The 21,485-nt window shown below is 41.5% G+C and overlaps 1 long non-coding RNA gene across 1 annotated transcript in view; it reads left to right on the plus strand.

Annotated features, from left to right (window-relative positions):
• Positions 1–598: 598 nt before the first annotated feature.
• LOC118101744 overlaps positions 599–21,485 on the plus strand; it is a 68,794-nt gene continuing 47,907 nt past the window's right edge. The window contains exons 1-2 of the long non-coding RNA XR_004694580.2: positions 599–932; positions 1,513–1,605. This is a non-coding gene — a long non-coding RNA (uncharacterized LOC118101744). The remainder of the gene's footprint in view (positions 933–1,512; positions 1,606–21,485) is intronic.

The raw sequence follows: 21,485 nt of genomic DNA on the forward strand, positions 1-21,485 counted from the left end.
ATGCTCTTATTTTTTTATTTTTTAAAATTTAATCAAAAGGACACACAATGATTGTATGGTGATGACTGACCGGGAAAAACAGTAGATTGATAGATAAATAGAGAGATAGATAGATCGAGAGAAGGATAGATAAATAGATAGATAAATAGATACATATAGATAGATAGATAGATAAATAGATACATATAGATAGATAGATAAATAAAAAGATAGATAGATCGAGAGATGAATAGATAAATAGGTAAATAGATAAATAGATAGATAAATAAAAAAATATATAGATAGACAGATAGATAGAGAGATAGATAGATCGAGAGAAGGATAGATAAATAGATAGCACATACAAACAATCAAAAGTGTTTTGGGGAATGCATTAAAAACATTAAAGAAATCATGCAAATACGAATAACTCACTTAATGTAATTCACGATAAACTTCTTAGAAGTTTTGTCTTTCAAATCCCAACAAATGTACTGTTTTTTATTGAATCCAGATCGGTTCATTCACACAACATATCGTGATATTTCCGGCGATCCCTGAACGCCCCATCAGACCTGTGAAACCACGCCCCCTGTCTGCAGACCCTCGCGCTGCTGCTCAGCTGATCTCCTCAGGTTCTCCTCTGTGGTAAAAGTTCAACGATCAACAGAAGAAACCAAAAAAACAAACAAACACCAGCTACAGTTAATGACGCTGTTGTGAGTAAAACCACAGAAAACTGGACCAAGACAAACTTTGAACACGTCTCTAATCAGGAACAGCTGGGTCGTGCAGGAAGCGATGATTCCTCCTCAGCAAACTTTTCATCTAAAGACTTTTTTACACTTTGTTAAACGAGCATTTGTTTACTCGAAGAATAATCTGGGTTTGAGACATGAAAGTGTTTTTTCAAGGGGAATGTTTTTCTCTTAACTCTTCTCACGTGGCTACAGGTAAATGTTCACTCCAACTCAACACATGCACTGAGTTTCACAAGGGAAATGTTTAGCATGTCACAGTCAGTTAACGAGATGTATCTGTCACTCATAATAATAGTTAATGCATAAATGATTAGATTTATTAAAGACTTTGGTCATTTTGGTTTGTGTTGTTGGCAGATATATAAATGTAATGTTAATAGTTAGGACTGGATATGGCCACAATTATATCAAGATCAAATAGTACTTAAATATTGTATATAAGTTAAAGTTATGAGAGAAATCCTTATCTGAAAGTAATATTCTCAAATTTGATAAGGGTAAAACAACAACAACAACAGAAAAACATCTTAAGTAAACTATGCTCCTAAGTTAAGGTTGTGGTTTTCAACTCTTCTTTGTGGGAAGAGCATGATACACACTTTTAAATACTTTATAAATTTGAGGTAGATGAATTATGTATTATACCTCCTCACTGCGTTTGCACAATACATATACACTGAACATTTGTGATATTTCTATTGAAGAAAATAGCATAGAAAATTGTTTTATAGCCCAGCCCTACTAATAATACTTAACTTGTGCTTCACTTCAGGTTTAAAAGGACACAAGCTGTGGTGCACAACTTCTGCTTCTGATCCGATAAGACGGCATCCTTCCTGACGAAGCTGACTGAAGGGATAATAAGGTAAGTTTCTGATCACTGTGTTCCTGGACACAAGCATCACAGAGCAGACAGTCGTAATCCAAACACCCCTCAGGAGGGCAGCATTGCATCACAGATCCCTCTCGCAGCACAGCCTCTCAGGTTGAGATGCAGTAACAGGAGATGGCAGTGAGGCATCATTGATGCGCCTCTCTGTAGGTGCCCTGGCTTGCATTCAAGATGATGGATGTTTTACATTAGTCTGTGGTGACAGCAGCTTATGTTTGTGTTTCACTAAATGTCAGCGAGTATCATATTCAAAAAATCTGGCAGGAGAGCCGCTGTGTGTGACTCCACATTTTACAGCTTCCATACTGTGTGACTGACCTTCATTGCTCTCTGTCTCACTGCCGTCCCTCTCTCTGTGTGTATTTGTGTTTAGAAACCTGCAGACAGGATGTATTATTAATTTATTATCGGTGTTACGTGAACAAAGAGAGGACTCTTGTTGAGGGAATTTGCTGAACTTTCTTTGTAGATTTGGGCAATTATTTGTGCGTAGTAAGTCCAGGGTTCGGATTGTGTATCTGTTAAATTTGTGTTTCAAGTGCACTGCAGAAAAACACAGTCTCAGGTACGATGATGGAGAGAAAGGCAAATGAAACAAGCTCCGTTTATTTTCCCTCTCTTCTTCTACTTCTTTCATCCATGGTCTGTGGTCGGGTAGAGATAAGGCTTACAGTCTGGGGGTCCGGAATCAATAAGGGATATAATTGCTGAGGTGTAAGTGAGGATAATTGAAGGTAATTGTGTGGACCTTCGCAAGCACTGGAGAGAGGGCGACACACCGAAGAGGAGGTCGATGGTGAAGAAAATGATTCTCGCTGTAGACGTCCTATAGTGACGGTACAAAACATTTCCATGGCATCAGTTGTCGCTCTTTAAACGTTGCATAAAACAAGATTGATCGGCTTGAATCTAAATCACAGCTTCAAACCAGTGTTGCATTTGTTCGTGTGTGTTGTTGATTCTTGAGCCACAGATGGTTAGTCTGGGAAAAAAAGTCAGAAATCTGTTGATTTGAGGTCGAATTGCCTTGTTGTAACTCCATAGTAGCCAAAACCCCAACATCATAGCTGTATTGTTGCTGGCCAGTATTGAAGCAGTTATTGCCTTGCTGAATGGCACCTCAACAGTTGTATATGTGGGAAGAGTGTTCACTTGTTTGCCCAAATCATTTCAGCCCAGCAGTGTTAAAACATGCATCTGTTTCAAGACATAAATCTGCAGTTTAAAGTCGTATTGCACTGTAGATTTTAACAGTAAATAGTGTTCTCGTAAATTGTTGCTTTGCGTGGTTTAGATAAACGCTGTGTCTGCATTTCAGGGAACATACATAATACTGATTGAGGAAAACTTCTCATTCTATCAAGTGTTTTCTTCAGGGTTGGACTTTTCAGGAGCAGTCAAAGGTGAAATATTCCCAATCGCCAGCAGGGGGCACTGTACCGCCACGCATTGACCCGTAACTGCTGCAGAAACTTTGCTCTGCAGAGTCATGCCCGTTGATATGACACATTCATGCATATTTCACTGTGGGAACATTCAAAGATTACGTCCATCTAGTTCCCCGGAGCAAAATTAATCCAAAATCTGTGCTGCGTTATCTTCCTGTGGATTATATGGAATTTAGCTTTGGTTGAATTTACTTCTTGTTGCAGAAAATAAGTGTTAACATGAGGGTTCGAAAAAAGGAAAGGCTGTATAGTGTAACCTTGAAAGTAAAAACTACATCGTGGTGGGTACGCTGTGTCAGAGCTGAGAGAGAACAGCTTCTTTGAATACACGGTTCTCACTTTATGGACTTTCATATTTTCTTCTCTCTTCTTCTTCCTAGATTTTCTTGTAGCTCCATCAAAAGTTTTTAAAGCCTGATCGATTCTAGCTTTTTAGAGCTGACACCAAAAAAATCTGATTAACTACAAAATGTTCAAGATGCAAAACATTGCAGACAAAACCAGACTTTGTATTTCCAAGCATCATCTTACCTGGGTTAGGGAACATTGCCACCTTACCTGCTGCAGAGTTGCATGAACAAACGTCTGCTGCGCAAACAATGTAGTGATGAAATGGTTTAAGTACCTCAAGTAATCAATAGTAGGAGTCAATATCAGCAGCTGAACGTAGCAGTCTGGATGTTTATTGGTTTTACTTCTTTGCCAAACATACCACAGCCGAAAAAGAACATGTACAGAATGCAAAACCACACGTGTGACTGGGAGCAGTGGTTGGATTAGCTACAGTGTGAGAAATGTTAGGCGCGGAGTTGTAAATGCATCGATGCTCTGTCACCTGCCTTGATGCTGCAGCTGAGGTTTCCAGGTGATCACACGACTTCACAGCTCTCAGCGGCTCAGATGTAGCCGCTGCACGTTTCCCCCCGTGTAGATCCCACTCCCCCGGGGGGTTTGGTTGAAGGACGCTGTCAGTGATGAATGCTCTATGTAATCTAACAGGATATTTGATTGGAAGGGCTCCTGTTATTTCTCTGTAATTTCCCATTCAGCTGGAAAAGGGGATGTGAATAGATGCTGAATGTTTGGAACATAGTCGACTTTGTATTGATTTCATCTAGTTTTCTGTCTACCTGCTGCAGATATGCACGTTTCATCATGTTCTCCCCCAGCTCTCCTCCACTCTCTATCTCTCCGTATTATTTGTTCTTTAACTATGAGGTTTATAAATACAAGATGGGAACAATGATTTCAAAGCAGTGAATTCAAGAATTTTAGAGCGAATCTGCTGCTGTGTGTGAGACGGGAAGAGAGGAGTGAGTGTAGTGTTTTCATTACAGATAATCAAGTCAAGGCTTCGCTGTTATTCTTCAAGCACAGCCTGTTGTCAATAGAAACAGGAGTGTGGAGAGGGTTGATAATAAAGGGCAAGAAAAACGGTGAAGGGGAAGGCAAGCTGAAAATGTAGAGTAACAACCATCAGTGAGCTGTCTCTCACTGTGAATTGTCTCTCCCCTCCTGACATGCTCCCCTGCTTAATTGGAACTGTAGTGCATGTAATGAACCTGTTTATTGACTTATTATTACACTATTCCCCGTTAGCAAAGTGTTATTGTGCGAACGTCCAGGACAAACGCTAAGCAGAGGAGAATGGAGGGAAATGAATACATGAGGGACAATTGCAATTCTAGTATTGTGGTCATGAATCTGCGCACTTTGAAATGCTGCAGGTGCACTTTGATGTCTCCTCACACGTGCCGATCACTGGGACCAACATAATTGGGCCCCTGTCGGCTTGTGTGGCGCCGCGAACGCTCGTTTTAACGCCTGCCAAACAAGGGAGTGTTGCCTCTCCAAGCCGGGCGACTGTGCATCCTGCAAGCTCAGTTTTTCAACGCAAGACTGAACATCATGAGCAAAGCAGAAAATGGGCACTATAGTGGCGTCCAGAACACCTTGTAAAGGCAACTTCTAGTGTGTAAAAAACAGATGTGACATTTCAACTGCAAGGACTGACGACAAGAGAATGTACACGACAAAATGTGAGGGTTTGTCATCACTGTGCTGAGTGTACTATACGTTTACAGGGAGTTTCAAGGTGTTTATCATTATCATTGTTGTTCCATTTTATCATAACTAGTGCAGTGCCTGCTCTAAACACGTCTGTATGGAACAGGCTGTTTGCTTGACCTGTGTTTGCAGCTTTCTTTCTGAAACTGTAACAGTGACGTGCAGTAATTGAGCCGTGATGAGTGAAGACCTGGACTCAGTCTGCAGAACCCTGAAGCCACCGCTGCTGCACAAAGAGCTGTTCACCTGTTTATTCAAAGTTCAGTGAAGCTCGACTCAGTAAGCAAAACCCTGAATTGGAGAATTGGTTGTCGTGAACGCGCTGTTGTCGTGATCGATGACTTGACTTTGGTTGATGAGTCCCAGTCGCCCCTGCTACAGTGCACTGGTCGCCTGTTTATTCAGAGTTTATTAATATTGAATGTATTGTGAGGCCAAAATCACACCAAATCCAACACCGCTCTTCCTTGGGCACTTAACAATACACGTGCCAAGTGTGAGGCTGATAAGATAAACGGTTTTCGAGACAGAGATTTCTGGAATTAGTAGATAGATAATTGGACCCTGACTTGCCAGAGACACTTGTGAGTTGCAAAGAAAAGGAAAAGGGGAGGAACGATCTGCTTCCAACTGTAAAGAAGTTTCAGGTTTGTGTCTTTATTTATGTGTTACCTAGTGTTGCATCTACATCAACATTGGAGTACCACTTTCAAATTGCACATACTGATTAAAATAAGTTCCCTAAATATCCCAGATTTTTCATTTTCCATTAATTATTCTCTAAGAAATCTATGAAAGCGTTGAAATGCGGCATATCTTTCAACGTTAGAGAAAGTTCCAAGTTCCATGATGATCCATTTAGTAGTTTTTGCGTTATCATCCAAAAAAACTAATACCAGTGAAAACTAACCCTCCATAGTGTTGGTAGGTACTCTGCAGTACATTCTGCCAGCTGTAAACTGTGTACTGACACGGTAACCTCAATACTTGTCGAGCTGTTATACAAAACTAGCTTCATCAGCAATCTCCCATCCCAACTCAAACTAGAAGGGCATTCAGAGAGCGCATACCTCTGCCAAGGCTCACGCCCCGGCACCCCTGATCCACTCCAAACATTCCTCCTTGACTCATCCCCCACATCTTTACAAAATGTCATGGAAATCAGTTCAGTTGTTTTTGTGTAATCCTGCTGGAAGACAGAGACAAACAAAGTGGCAATGAAGACACACCTTCTTTGACGGAGGTAATAACCTGGTTCGACTTGGAGGAAGCGCATATTTTGACACCAGTGACTAACTCTGTCATACTTAATTGCACAATATTTTTTAATTACTTTTAATGAGCTTCATTAAGTTCTCACACACTCCTCTTTTGAGTTCCTTTTTTAAAAATGTAATAAGGGGAAGTGTCGTTCTCACACTGAGCGCTTGTAGAGTACAACAGTGACACAAAGCATTGTTTGTCTTCTCCTCGTGGTCCACGATGTTGTGTCTTAGTATATGTGTCACAATGTATTTCAGCACTTTACTCCACACTTCATTAACGGAGGAGGAACATTTGCCATCGGTCTTTCTTGTATGTACAGTGTCTCTCGAGCCATTTGTTATCGCAGTCAATTGGGCTCCGTCCACACCACAACCGACTGTATTATCTCAGCCAAGATTCCCTGATGCTGATCCATTTAAAGCTGGAGAAAAGGAGCTGACGAGAGGCAAAAAGTAACTCTGTTTTTAAAGGCCAGCCACTTTCTGTGTGTGTGTGTGTGTGTGTGCGTGTGCGTGTGTGTGTGTTCTTGTGCTGTCCTTTCTCTAATTGACCAGTTGCGGCTACGTGTTCTGCCTCCTTAAAACCCCCATTGATCCCATAGCCGTTTCACAACAGGCCTTACTGCTTTTCTTCTTGTACCCTCCGTTCCAGCCGTCCGTAACACTTACTGAAGCGGCGAGGGGAAAACGGTGAGGACTGTGATTGTCGAGTGAGGGAAAATAGACGGATTGCAGGGAGAAAGGGAAGCGAGTGGAGGAGGGAGACCAATAAAGAAGAAAAGAGATCATATGAAAGGACAAGATGTCTGTGTTTCGTCACTTTATGAATCCAAATAAACACTTTATATTTTTTGAATTAAGGATTACATTTGAGATTATATGGACCAAATCCTGCAGAACATGTGTGCCAGTTGCCTTGTACTAAAATGTTAGTGCTCCCATATTTCCTGAATGTCGCATTTAGGGACGATAACCTAACGGAGAACTTTAATGCATTCTCATCTAAAGTATATAGTATTCAGCCTACCTGGGTGTGAAATGCACTCCACATAACCTTGTGATCTGGGTTTGTACCTTTTGTCACCCCTCTTGCTCGTGACTTTGTTGTGCCTTATAAAAGCTCAACCTTTAAAAGCAAATAGAATTGGGATTGCCTTCAGCTTTGGGCTAAGGTCACAGAAGAGGATACTTTCAGACCTGGCTGCCTTTGACTGCGAGCTCGAGCACATTTTCAAGGAGAGAAACTTGGGGAAAGTCTTGCTTTACAAACTTCAATGTGTTTTATGGGGTCGGTGTGAAGATGGAGCCCTGCCAAACATCCTATACGCTTCGGAGTTGCTCTGGCGCGATAATAATATATGACCTTTGACCCTTCTTGCTCCAGGACTCTACCGCGGGGTTCGGGGTCAGGGCTATTAAACCTGGCTTAATAAGCTGCTGAGTCCAGGTATGAAAGTTCAGAGTCGGCAAAGTCCGAGTCTGGTCCTGTCAGCAAACTTCCGAGATGAGATGAAGAGTGTGTCTCATGGTCTTCATCAAGAATGACACTTGCAAATTCACAATGTTAATCCTTTGAATTTTGGGTATATTTGGCACTTTTTCACCCATTAGATGGTACAGAGTTTTGTAGAAAATGATGCAGGCATCACAGTGAGCCTGTTAAATGTGGAAGAAAAAGCTATTGCTGCTGAAGAGCCACTAATACAAACATGCTGGACTCTGTCTCCAGGCTTATTACCACATACTGGGGCCCATAATTTCATTTTAGCGTCCCTGGAGACACAAGGAATTAGTTGTGTTTCTCATCCTGGTTTGCACTGCAGATTGTCCTTGTTTGAGATTCATCACTTTAAGGATAATCCAACACTTATGTGTCATTGATGTGGAGCTCGGTGTAATTGTTGCTTTGAGTTTTTATATTCCTTTGTTCCCACCAGGCCACTTTTTGTTTTGCTGGTGCTGCAGCTGGATTTGCTGCATTGCACAACCTTCAGTCTTATTGGCTAGATTATGTAAGACAACAAAATTTGTATCAAATACAGGTATCATCAGTATCGAGTGGTTTATTTGATTTGGATTAGTGACTATATTATCTCCAGAAAAAGCATAAGAGGTCAATAATAGCTGAGATATTCCTCTGTATTTGTTGGTGAAATAGCTTTTGTGTCGACTTTGGTCTTCTTTTGTGACAAGTATGTGCATCTTGTGTGTTTGTATGTGTGTATGGCTTAAAATCTGTTAGAGTAAAGCTTTATTTTTGTGAAATAGGTTGTGAATTGCTTTGCTCCTGAGAATATACTAGATATCTCTTGATGTTTATAGATGTGGTTGTTTTTTCACTATTCATTTGCATATAAACTGAAATTATTTGCCATTTGTAAAACTTCATGCATTCAGGGAGCCGTAAAAAACATCTAAAGAAATGTAGCGTGTTTCATTTTCTTTGTAATTTAGATTCATTCTGTACATCTGACAAAATGTATGATGCCCTATCAGTGTTACTGTTACCTGTATGTACAAAATTAGAAATGCAAATGACAAAAAACACATTGATCCCCTTCCTACATGTTTAGCACTGCAGTTTGCTCTACAGTGTCTTAGTCCTGCGAGTCAATGCATTTTTAATGTGGACTTATTTTCAGCTGAATAATTTAGTGCATGGTCAGCAGCAGGGGTGATCCAGAATCCATCTGATGAGCAGAAAGAGCACAGGGGGTATATCCAGTTCAGGAAATTTGAATGGGCATTAAAATGCATATTGTTGCACTATGTGTACTATATGGATTGAGTCATGTTTGTAGATTTAAGTCTTTGCATGAAGCAAGATCTATGGCAGTGTATTATATTTGGGGCTGTACATCAATATACTGTTTATCGTAATTATTTTGACTACTGTAGTAGTATTGTATGTCATGTTACACATTTCTGTGTAAGGTAATAATATCAAGTCTGATAACGTCCAGTTCCTATATGAACAACTCTTCAGGTCAGTATTTAAATCTCTGTTCCAGTGTAATGGCAGCAGGATAAATTAGAGTTGGTGTTTCTAGGATTGAAAATCCAGTTTCAAATACCTGGTAGTCCTGTCGGCAAGGGTTTGGTCCCTGGGTCTGGACAGAGTTTGCCTTTCACATATGAAGAACACAGCAGGAGATCGTCTCGCTCAGACGCTTTAACAACAACTGGAAAATGTTGTGAACATTCGGGTTAGGAATGACGTCTGTGTAGAGCAGGCAGGACATGACGTATGAATTCCACAATCACATGTTTTTATTTACAGTACATCATCGTCGGCCCCGATCACCAAAAGCTCTTGAATCTTGTCGTCTTTCCAAGTTGACATCTTTGTTGACGCTTTTCCCCCCGTTTTGTATCCATCACATGTTAGAAATGTAATAAAAACATCTACTTGTCCGTTGTGGACATTTTCCTGCTGTGTTTTTACACTTTTTACCATTTGTGTTCTCACATACAGCCCCTCCAGAAAATCTCCAGAGTTTATTGTCTTAAAGCAGCTATTCTGGGACTATTAGGCTTATAATATGCAAGGAGTTAGAGAGGCGACCAGTTTAGCTTCACCTTTGTAACGTCTGTATTATGTAGTTGTACAACGAGCACTCGATATGCAGCTGCAACATCCAAATTATGTGGGCTGGTTTATTTTCTCAGACCTAGGCCCCCTGTCGCCGCACACACACAGGACTGTATTAATTTGTTTTATGGCATTAGAGCATTATGTAAATATGTACATTGTCAGTCTCAGGAGGAAGAGTCCACTGATGGGTCTGAATAGAGCATCCGAGGCGTGCAATTTAACAGCTCGCCATGAATGCCCCCGCAAAACACATGTCAGCTTGTCACACACACACAAATGGACATCATCATGCAGGAAAGGACGTCGACCCATCTGCGCCAGGGGTAGACCCGTATGTCCGAGGGGTGCGGTGGGGGTGCTCGGCCTCTTTTATTTACTATAGCCGCGCACTCGGGTATGAATGTGAGGGTTTGTGAATGGCCTGTTATTAATGAGGCCTCATTCGTCGCAAGCAGACACCCAGGGCTGCTGCTGCTTAGTCGCATGCCCTCAGCCGACGTGAATAACAAAAGGCAGAGTGGGATCATTAGGCCCCCGGACGCCCGAGGGGTCCAGCACTTTAATCACGTTTGTGTAATGAATGCAGCTGCTGTGAATCACTGCTTATTCATAATGTCTCTGAAATGCACTTGTAATGTGGTATTAATGTTTCTGCTGCTCCGCCAGAGGTGCTGTGTATCTTTGTGTGTGTGTGTGTGTGTAATTGAAGAAATTGAGATGGTGTCAGCTTTATTAGTCATAGACAGTGGCCCCATGTTTTGGTTGGATACAGTGACAATGTTATGACGAGGCCTAAGGTCGTGTACGATTGATCACCACCCTGGGATTTCCTTATTCTACCCTCGTGAGTAGGAAATGAAAAATCACAAAATCTGTATGTGTGATAGTAAAATGTTAGAATAGGCTCTGACATGTTAGCTTATGACTGGATGTCCACAGTAGATAGAATAGATGTGGCTGTAGCTACTGTGTAGAAACATATAACAGATCACTGCCACTAGTAGTTTTAACTTGCTTATTCTCAGAGGCATTTCCTATTCCAGAGGTAGCATTTAAGTTCCCGGTGCCTTGTGCTGAGCGAGCATTGTCTGTTCAAATGAATCCTGCCACTTCAAAGTGTGGTGAATTGTACAGGACTCCAAAAGACTGATGAGTAGAGATTTGATTTTGCTTGGGTCACATCAAATCCGAATGGTCTTCCTGAGAACACCATGTTCTGGTTCTCCTTTTAGTGCCACCGCTTCCACTCAAATAAAAATTCTACTATTTGTGTCCTAAATCATACAGTTGGTAACTGGGTTTGTCTACTTTAATGTAAGCTCCCTAAAGCATGCGTGATCAGACTCCAAATGAAGGACCTTACTCCATTTGTCTTCCTCCGAGGGGGCTGTGCCAGCTCCAACGTTTTCCCCAGCTGTTTGGCTTAACAAACCACCCCTGGCAAAATGCATGACACCCTCTCGTCGTTTTGATCTCTCTACGCCTTTGTGCTCGGCGGAGCGACAGCGGTCGTCTCTACGTGGCGTCAAGTCTCGAATAATCTAAATTAAAATGGCTAATCTTGTTATTAGGCCAGCCCTGTTGGGCCACATGCACTTCTATACATCTGCCTGTCAGCGTCTCCTTTTTCTCTCTTTTTATGGTCATCACTGGAGCCAAATGGCACCAAAGGGATTCAGAGCGACTCTGCGCTGCCCTTCAACAATTTACATTAGTTTTAAGAGTGTCGTGTTGATCGCTGTCTCCTTTGAGGCCATTGTAAATCTGCTCTCTGCCTGTGCCAACGCATCTGCCTTCTTAGTATCGCCAGTTACAATTAATTCCCAGAAGGAGGATCAGGCCTAAATAAATCTCAGCTCTGTTTGGTTTGAGTCTTCAAGTACATCTGGACTTTGTAAAGGATAGAGAGCAGAGGCCACTGTCTTAAATCCCACCTTTTGTAAACTGCAGCTCTGTTTCATGCAGACACAAGAAGGAAGTGTAACGACATCTGCTGCATTTTACTCTGGATTTCTGTCTATTTGCATATGCATAGGATGAATCATTGTTGTCATTTTAATGAAGGGGAGGGGGACTCCCTCACGGGCAAAAAGAGACCATTTTGATGGCAGACGTGCTTTCATGATCAGCTTAATAGGCTATTTTACCGGGGAGCGGCATCGAAGTGGAGCGTATTAAGAAAGTGGCTCATAAACTGCCTGGATCCCCCAACGCTCACTGTCATCATCATCGTCATCATCATCATCATCATCATCATCGTTGCAGACAGACAAAAAGCATTTTCAGTATTCTTTACCCTCATCATCTCCTCCCCCGCTCACCCAGTTGTTTCATATTTCTGAAGCTGGGAGCGATCTGGTTAGTGTGTTAATGGATCAGAGTGTCATGTGAAGGTGTTTTCAGGAAACCAAGGAAGGTGTGGTCTGTCTAATCTATGCCAGCCTCTGACCAGTGTGACTCATAATAAATGTTCACCTTCTCCTTATTATTCTGCAGATTATACTGTTTTTTTATTCCTTTGCTGTTCTCCCCCAGGGTCCCTTAAGCCTCACCAAGGAACATTTAACCACGCTTTAGCAAAATTATCCTTAAAGTGTTGTTAGTTTTAGGTCTCCTAATTACAACATGTAGTGCTTTCTATAATTTAACTACAACTTATTCTATCTGACCATTGCTGGCTTTTAACAGACTGTAGCTAAATATTGAAAAAGCACAGTGGTCTGCCGTTCCCAAAACCCAACGCCTTTCTGCGCCAACTCACTTTGTCATTAACTGCTTCCCAAGGGGAACAGATTCAACACACGTCCTTCACTCTTTCTCTAATCTGTCCTCAACTTACTTTGGAATAGAAACAAAGTGATGTGATTTATAAATAATGAAGCATCACTATGTCAGAGGTGGAGGAAAGTTGAGATGAATCTTAATAATGGAGCTGGGAGTGGAGCATTAAGGGTCTTCCACTGAGGTTAGTAAAGTAGTGCGGTACCATGGGCAGGGCCAGTGGGTAAAACTCAGCATCCATTAAACTGAAAGCAGCATCATTAGACTGAGAACCCAATTTTAGTTTTCTTTGGGTTCACACTAGCTGTGTCTCAAACTCAGGAGCTGCATCCTTCAGAGGACGCGATCTACCCAGTTCATGGAGACACCTCCTTCCTGGGCCGCGTAGACTGTGAAGACTGAACCGAAATGAGGCTGTCTGGTCTACACAGGCTTTCAGTGATCGATGTCACCAGCTTGTCCTGCCCTTATTGCTATTGCCTAGCAACTGAGCTGAAGTTGGACACGCCCCCTTTGTTTGTTGTTTATAATATGTGCACTGTTAACTGGTTGAGCTGAAGCCTGGTACTCAAGCATTGGATATCTTGTCACTTGCCTGGACCTTTACCTCTTTGAAAAACGGTTTGTCACTGAAGTGCTATGAATTCTGGGATAGGTTGGGAAGGGTTTGAAGGAGGCTTAGAAATTGGACAGTCTAGTTGCGCCGCTGTGACACAATCGGTCTTCATACGCAGCCTCCTAAGGACGCAGCCCCTGAATTGAGACGCAGCTTTATTATGAGCACCATATCCCCATGCTTTACTCCGCAGCATATCACAATGCCTGGTTCCATACTTGATTCAAACAGGTAACTCCTTTAAATATATTACTAAGTGGCAATGACATTTGACTATCAGAAAAAGTCATTACCAACAAGCTAAAGAATATTTATTGTAAAAAAAAATATGCAACCTGTTGCCACTGATACTGTTTATCTCTGTTCTGAATTATCTGCAACTGGTGAGTAAATGGCAGCACTTTGTATAGATTGCAAATGCCAATTAGCGTGATCCAGGACTGATAGAGATGGTATTCAGATTTGGTCGGCAAATGAGTGATTTAAAAAAAAAATGATTGTCAGAAAAGGTCAACACGTGAATGGGGAGCAATTCGCTGATGTGCGCTAAGTACGTTGCTGTGTCCTTTTGATGTAGTGCGGCTGATTTAATTTGACTGATTAAATTCAGTTTTGATGGATACAGCTGTGTTTTTGCACTCGGGATATGAAGTTGTTTAGTTAAAGGGAAACTACCTGAATTTCCTATGGGCTGCCAGTATTAAAGGTTAGGTCTCCACTGTATGGAGGTCAACAAGCCTCCGTGTTCTTAATCACTCTTTAATGGCAACTTCACCTCAACATCCACCTTTGAGACACTTCAGAAATGAAGTGAGCATTAGAGAAGCTTCTGTGAATGAGTACATATTTCTAAATTTATATTGCTTAAAGTATTCCTATATCTTGCCTTTTAACTACAGTATACGTGTTTTGAGGTTATGGACTATGGACCCTAATGATTAACATTTTGTATCTGTGGGTACGGCGTCATGCTTTCTTGAGATTCATTATTTTGAATTTGGGGCGAAGCAGTACCTAGTTTATACTTTTGTGTTGGAGCGTCTTTGAAAAGACAAAGTCTTTTCACCACCCAGACTGTAAGCCTTGGGAAATATAATTAATTTTGTTCCTTGGGAATGAACAAAGTGTGCACAGCCACTGTTTACAAATGGGACAGTTTTAGTTTGAAGCAGTTTCATATACTGTGCTATCCAACATTTAGGTTATTAGGAAGGTCTGTGATCTGTGATTGTGTGAAAGTAAAGAATTACCATTCAAATGGACGCATCTGTTTTCTCTGATAAGAACAATGCAGTTTGGAAAATCGTGTCCTTTTGTGCACTTACTATTTCGCTATTGTAGAGCAATCGTTGTCAGATGATAAATATTGAAAGTACACAAATACAACAATATACTCGACATTTCTGGACTTCAACTCAGACATAAAGTGTTGTTTACCAACCCAGATTATCAACCATCGTCGTTTGTTTGCTTTGCTGAAAGTTGTTGGGCGCAGAGTTAAAAAAGTCAAGCTATAATGTCCCTCGACTCATTTGTGTGTTCATTTGCATTTTATAGATGCTACATTTTCATTTACACACTGTGCTTAGAAGTTAATCTCCACAGGGCTCTGGAATGAGATAGAGACATCAGGCCTGCTTCAAAGATGAAGTGCTGCTCCCTCATTGAGGAAAGATGCGAGTTGAAAAAGAGGAATCATAAATAAATAAGCATCATTATAAAGGGCGTGTAATTAAGCAGTATAGGCAGCTTTAATGTTTTTGATTCGGCTATCACCAGAAATCAACTTTATGTGCCAGGTATAAGGCTCATGCCATCTGTAGATGTGGTATGATATGCAGCATGTGCATGAAGGAAATGATGAGCAGACACAGTCAATTACACATTATTCAATCCTTTCCTCTAAAAATAGACCCCACCATCTGTTGGGCCCTTGGACTAAACCCCCATGTACAGTATTTAGTTTATAAATATCGCCGGCCAGGAGAAGGTGCTTTTTCATCTTCTAATCCAACTTTTGCTAATTGGTAACCAAATTAGAGACTTGACCTCTGTTTAAACCCACGTGTTAGTATATTACCTGCATGCATGCTGGTGTGTGCGAGGCGGGGAGTGAGATGTGAGAAGGTGAATTATGCCAAGGTACAGAAGAGGCTGAGATGAGGAGGGGAGAGGGCAACTTTTAACTTGGCCCCCATCCAGCCCTCATATCAGCTGTCTGTTGAGCTTTTTCAAAGGCAATTTATTTTTAGATATTTCAAAAACTCATTTGAAGGCGATTTTCGCTGTGTGTCTGCAGCCCTCTGCTCCAGCCTCCTCCCGCCGCACTCGTGTTACCCCCTCTCATGTGGCACTCGATGTGTCACAGAGCCCATTCCTTGGCAGTCAGCACAGTTTTGATTTAATTCTGAGGGCCATCTGTAATCCCCTGCAGGACACAGAGGCCCATAGCCCTGCACACAACACCTCTATATCTAACTCTCTATCTGCCACTCGTTCCCTCTGCTCTCTCAGGACTGTACCTTTTCTTTCTTCCACCCATCCGCCCACCAACCCGCGGCTCTGCTTGCTCCCCTGCGGTACTTCCAAAACATCTCATACATGCAGGCGATAATGGACTTGCAGAGCAGCAAAGAGCTATTGCAGGTATTCACAGAGGCAAAGATGAAGGAGAACTTTAGCAACGACTAGAATGTGCTGATGTTCAGCATTGTTTGTATTTAAGTAAATGGTCATGTTTCAGCGAAAAACTCCCAGGAGTTGTTATCCTACACAGTTTTGCTGCATCGTCGTCCAGGAGCATCTTAAGGTATATGGGTCATCAAAATAGATCTCTGTGTATCTTCCATTTACAATTCTGATTGAAAAATCCTCAAGAACATTGAAATAAATTACTGTCCTATTTAGATTTCTGCTGAATAAGGCAAAGCTTCTTGTGGCCCCCGGCAGAGTTTCCTACAAAGCAAATGAAGACTGTCCTAAAAAATAACTCTGTACCAGGTTGGGGACATGTATGACCCATATTGGGGCCACACTTGTACTCTTAACACGCCTTTATATCATTTGGTTTAACATATCAAGTCAATCAAAGCATTTTATTCGATGTGTGATCACAATGATTGGTCTTAGGTCTATTGAATTTTAAGATGTTTAATTATATTCTCAGGTACTTTCCATGACGTAAGCACCAGGGACTCAGACTTCGATACAGACTCGAGCTTTTGCTGCATTCAGACTCGTTTAGGTTGGACACTCAGCCGTGGGCTTATTTTGTGAGTTTAATAGGCCATAATAATTTGGTATAAGTTATTCATAGCTCTATTAATACTGTTACATTATTTAATTTTATGCAAGTGTAGTTAAGTTAGCGCCAAGGTGCCTAAAGACGCCCTGAATTGTGGGCTTTGCTGGAATCACTGGATCAACAGCGATTTTATACCAGTTGGTTCACACATTATCCGATTGAGTCATGCATTATCAATTTCTGATACATATGGATTTTACATCAAATTTGACTAAGACGACAAATCATTTGAGACAATAGCTCTGAATCTGCTTTGATGTATTGGATTCAAACTTCTTCTTTTCTGTATGAATCATATATATATATATATATATATATATATATATATATATATATATATATATATATATATATATATAATACAAACCTGAACCCACAGTTTGGGAGGTGGGGCTCTGAGCTGTCAACTCTTGGCCTCGGAGCGGCCCTGGTACCGAGGGAAAATGTTGAAATAGGAGAAAAGTTACACAAGCTTGGTGGAACTATCTCTCCCGGACATTTTCTCTTCACAGCCTGATTGGAACCTACCCGGCGAGTGTCTTGCTGTCGGGGTAAAGCAGTTTGGTGGTCGGTTGAGTCTGTAAGCTCTGGTCAGAGATAAGCACCTGGCTGGAGAGCTTTTTCCATTTCCAAGTCAAGAAGTGGCTGCAACTCAGCACTAAAGAGACCTAAATACTCCTCACTCTTCCTGTCTCGTTCTCCCCTGTGGAAGTTCTCCTTCCTTCTCTCTGTCTTTACGGGACTTTCAATCTCTTTTCAAACTCTCTCGCTCTGTCTCCCTGTGGCCCCAAAGAGCTCCAGTTAGCCTAATTCCACCCCGGGCCTTTTTAGGGGTCACATTGTCACTATCAAATATTTAATCATTTCACCGGTACTCCACTTTCCAGTACTTTTTTAGTGGTCAGGAAGTATTAAGTTGATGAGACCACTTTAATTCCACTCGTGGAGATTGTGGATATCTGCCCAGTTTTGGCTGACTGCTGAAGTAGTAGTGAGGGGTTGTGACACTGCTGTGAGTGTTAATTAGAATGATCAAGGGGCCACACTGCCTGTAATCCTTCATACCCTGATACCCTCAGGCAGAAATGTCTTCCTTATTCTTTTTGAGTTTTAGCCCTTATCGCTTCCTGCATAACGATACTTTTTGGGAAAAAAGGTCTACTTGAAAAAAAAAAGATATTCTCGATCCACTAGTCTATGAGAGTTGCAATTTCTCTAGACAAAAAAAAACAACCAGATGAGTTGTAGGCTTGGAGATAATTGAAATATGGATTATGTAGAAGATGCTGTAGCTCAGTGTCAGTGTGATGGCCGTGGATTTTTAGTAAATTGAGCGTGAAATGCCATCCGATTGTTGTTAAGATATGTTTGGCCTTTAAAGTCATTGCATTGAATGAATAGCTGAATAGAAATGAGTCCTTAATTGTTTCCTGTTTTCACTTTTAATTACTAATCCAACCACTTAGCAATGGCGCTCACATAAAATAATCATGGGCAAGAGTTTTAATATTGTTTTATTTTAAAACCAACAATCATGTCTTTGGTAAATGATTCATATTTGATCTGGTTAGTTTTGGTTTCACGTTTCAATTTAGAGAACACACTAATTTGTTTTTTGATTGGAAGAAATAAGTCTGAGATGGTATCTTCTTTTAAGTCTTTTAAGTTAAGTTTTTTAAGTTTTTTTGATTGAATGGAGAAAATTAATGAACTGGTTCACTTTGTTAGTGTCACTGTAATATCATTATACGAATCAGTAGTATCACTGCAGCTGCTTTCAGACATGCACTGAACTCCAGAGATTATCCGCACTTTCTCCAGAGGAGGATTATCTGGGAACTTCTCCGCCTGGGCCCCTGATATAAAGTCTGCAGAAAGTCAGGAGAAACTGATGTGAGAACATAGCAGGGCATCCTCCGCTGGATTCAAAGGTGGCAAGGTGAAAAAGCAGAGCCACACTCGTAGAAGACACAGACAAATGTGTCAAGCGAGTTTGTGGTGATAAGAGCTGACACCGGCGTTTTGTGTGTTGGAAATTTGACCACTGCCCTTTTTACAGTCTACCTGCACATCCCTGTGTCTTCTCATCACCGTGTCTCTGACTTTTCCCTCGTTTTCGTCACTTTCTTTTCTCAACATCAGCAGGTGATGTCTGAAAAGTGCTGGATCAGCAGTGCTCATGATGAGACCGGCTGATACTCTGTCTTGCTTGTGACCTTCGCCGCTCCTCTGATGTCCATAACAAATTGCCCCAGGGTATCAGCATGATACAGTAGCAACACAGCACAGGAATTATGGGTGTGTGTGCGTGTCTGTGTGTGTGTGTGTGTGTGTGTGTTTGAAAACTTTTAATTACAGTGCTGAGTACCCTCCTCTTCTATAAAATGTACATTGTTGTGCACATTTCATTTAATGCCTGTGAGACTGAATAACCTGATCGTAACACCTTGTGCATGCATAAATGTTGTGTCAAGTTATTAATTACTGAAACGCCTACACAAGCTTACATGTGTGCGTTTTTGTGGCCACAGGCACAATTTTAAATTATAGGTGTGTACATGTTCATGATTGCCGGTCTGCTCACCTATTTTTGTTTACCCTTGTACCGTAGCCAGTGGCTGTAGTTATTAACGTGTTTAAGTGAATCATTGAGTGCAAATGGCCTATTGGTCAAGCTGTAAGTGGCTGTGTCATCCACGAGAGCTGCAGGGGGTGCAATTCTCTCTGTTCAATACACACTCTCAGCCCTAGATGAACAAGCCGGGCTGCGTGATTTGCTGCAGAAGCAGGATTTTGTGTTCTCTCTGTGTGTTTGTGTGCAAGTGCAGATACATTTAGTGTGTGAATGTGAGATTGGCTGCACATCCACACATCACTGATGGAGTCTCTCTCTGTGTTTTGAATCATTAACCCACCATTTAAAATTGCTTACACATACAGTTAGTAGATGCTAGAGTTGTGAAGCGCTGCCAGTCCTCCTATCCAGACTTGATAGGCTTTTTCATAGTCAGGGTCACTCACATGGACCTATGAAGCCCCATCACACTGAGCTCAGCATGATAGATGAGGGCTCTTACCGTTGAGCCCAGCTAGCAATACCACCCTCTGCATCCACCCCCCAAAATCTAAGCCACACATAAACTATGGTGCTGTCGCAGCATCGCGTTGGCACACACTCTCATAAAGTTCCAAGGGCATGGATTCAACTCTGCTTCATTAATATGTATTGGAAATTATTTTCCACTTTGTTAAGGCAAGTCTCGCTACTCTGAAGGTTAGGTCCAGTGGGAGCGCGTGTGTTTGTGCACACGTGTGTGTACAGTTTGATCTGAGCCCCAAACAGTAGATTTTCAGTAATCAACATACCGTGGGTATTCAGTTCTTGCTGGGCAGAAAAGGGAAAATGAATTTTGTGTCCCAGTAGTATGTTGTTCAGATTGTTGGCTCTGCTGTTAGAAACGTAAAAAGTTTTACATTAGCATTGGTGGATAATTTAGGCTGAGATGAGTTTACTGTCAGTGAAACCTCTTTTACATCGTTACCTGAAACTGCTGGTTACTACGTCTTTTGCAACATGCTTGAGTTTTAACCATAGACTGTACATAAAGATGGACGCCATGACAGCTTCCCATAAGTGAAGCAAAAGCATCTCAATCACCTTTTGGTGTCTGGCAAGGAGTACAGGTCATAAACCCCTCCTCCTCCATATAAGTGGATGGGACCAAACCAAAAAGTCAAAGTTCACATTAAATACATTTTCTCAAGCATGATTTAGGTATCATTTTAGGTATTTCTTATCATACTTATGTTCAAGTGTTAAAGATTAAACGTCATGATTGTCGGCTGAGACTGACTCGGTCGAGCGGGTTTATCGACGGGACCTTGCTCCCATCCTTCGCCATCCTTCGATCACTTCTGCACAGACTGTGGCATCATATATACAAAATGGCTGCATTAGTATCTGGGATGTTTTAGCTTCGTTTTTGGATTGCGAGAGGAAGCAGAGATGCGTCATCCATCTTTATATACAGTCTATGGTTACATTTTTGACAGCTGGTGTACCTGGAGCAAACAAACCGAAGATTGTAAATGGATGGGGCTTTCTATATGTCAGTTTCCATCCTCTGGATCGGACGCCCCTACCTGCTGATACTTATCCTTAAGGAGAAAAACTGTTTTTAGCAACAAACTTTTAAGCAAATTATAATGTTAAGGTTACTAATGATGCACAGCAACGTAATTGCAAGTTCCTTAAAAAGGTTAAACATTTACACTTTACCTTAATGTTTGGTTTCTTTTCCACAGAACGCACAAAGCATCAAGTGTGTTTAAGGTGTCATATTCCATGTCTAATAACATCCGTCAGTTTACCTCTATTCGAGTAACTCTCCTATGACCCCCCAGCACTCTTTCACTGATTAGTGTTAATCTGTGGGTGTGTGAGGGGAAGAGAGAGGGAACTGGGCCTTGTTTCTTAATGGGGCATAATATTGGCAGCCCCGGCACAAAGCTGGTCTCGTTGGGGAGTTGGTGACGTTGGGGGCTAATTTGATTAAAGCCAGCCGATCCCTTTCTAAGGCTGCTCATTACACCGGGCAACCAGGGACCTAATGACAAGACCACTTAGCATATATAATCAGCCAGGTAGTCTGAGATTTAGGTAAAAAATAATGGGAGGGTGGGGGGCACTTAAAAGTTGTAGAGAACGGTAGAAAAACTTTTGTATAAAAGATTCCATTAGAGGATTGAGCTCATGTTCAAGACTTATCAGCTATTA

Source organism: Hippoglossus stenolepis, chromosome 22 (genome assembly GCF_022539355.2).
Source record: "Hippoglossus stenolepis isolate QCI-W04-F060 chromosome 22, HSTE1.2, whole genome shotgun sequence".
Taxonomy (NCBI): domain Eukaryota; kingdom Metazoa; phylum Chordata; class Actinopteri; order Pleuronectiformes; family Pleuronectidae; genus Hippoglossus; species Hippoglossus stenolepis.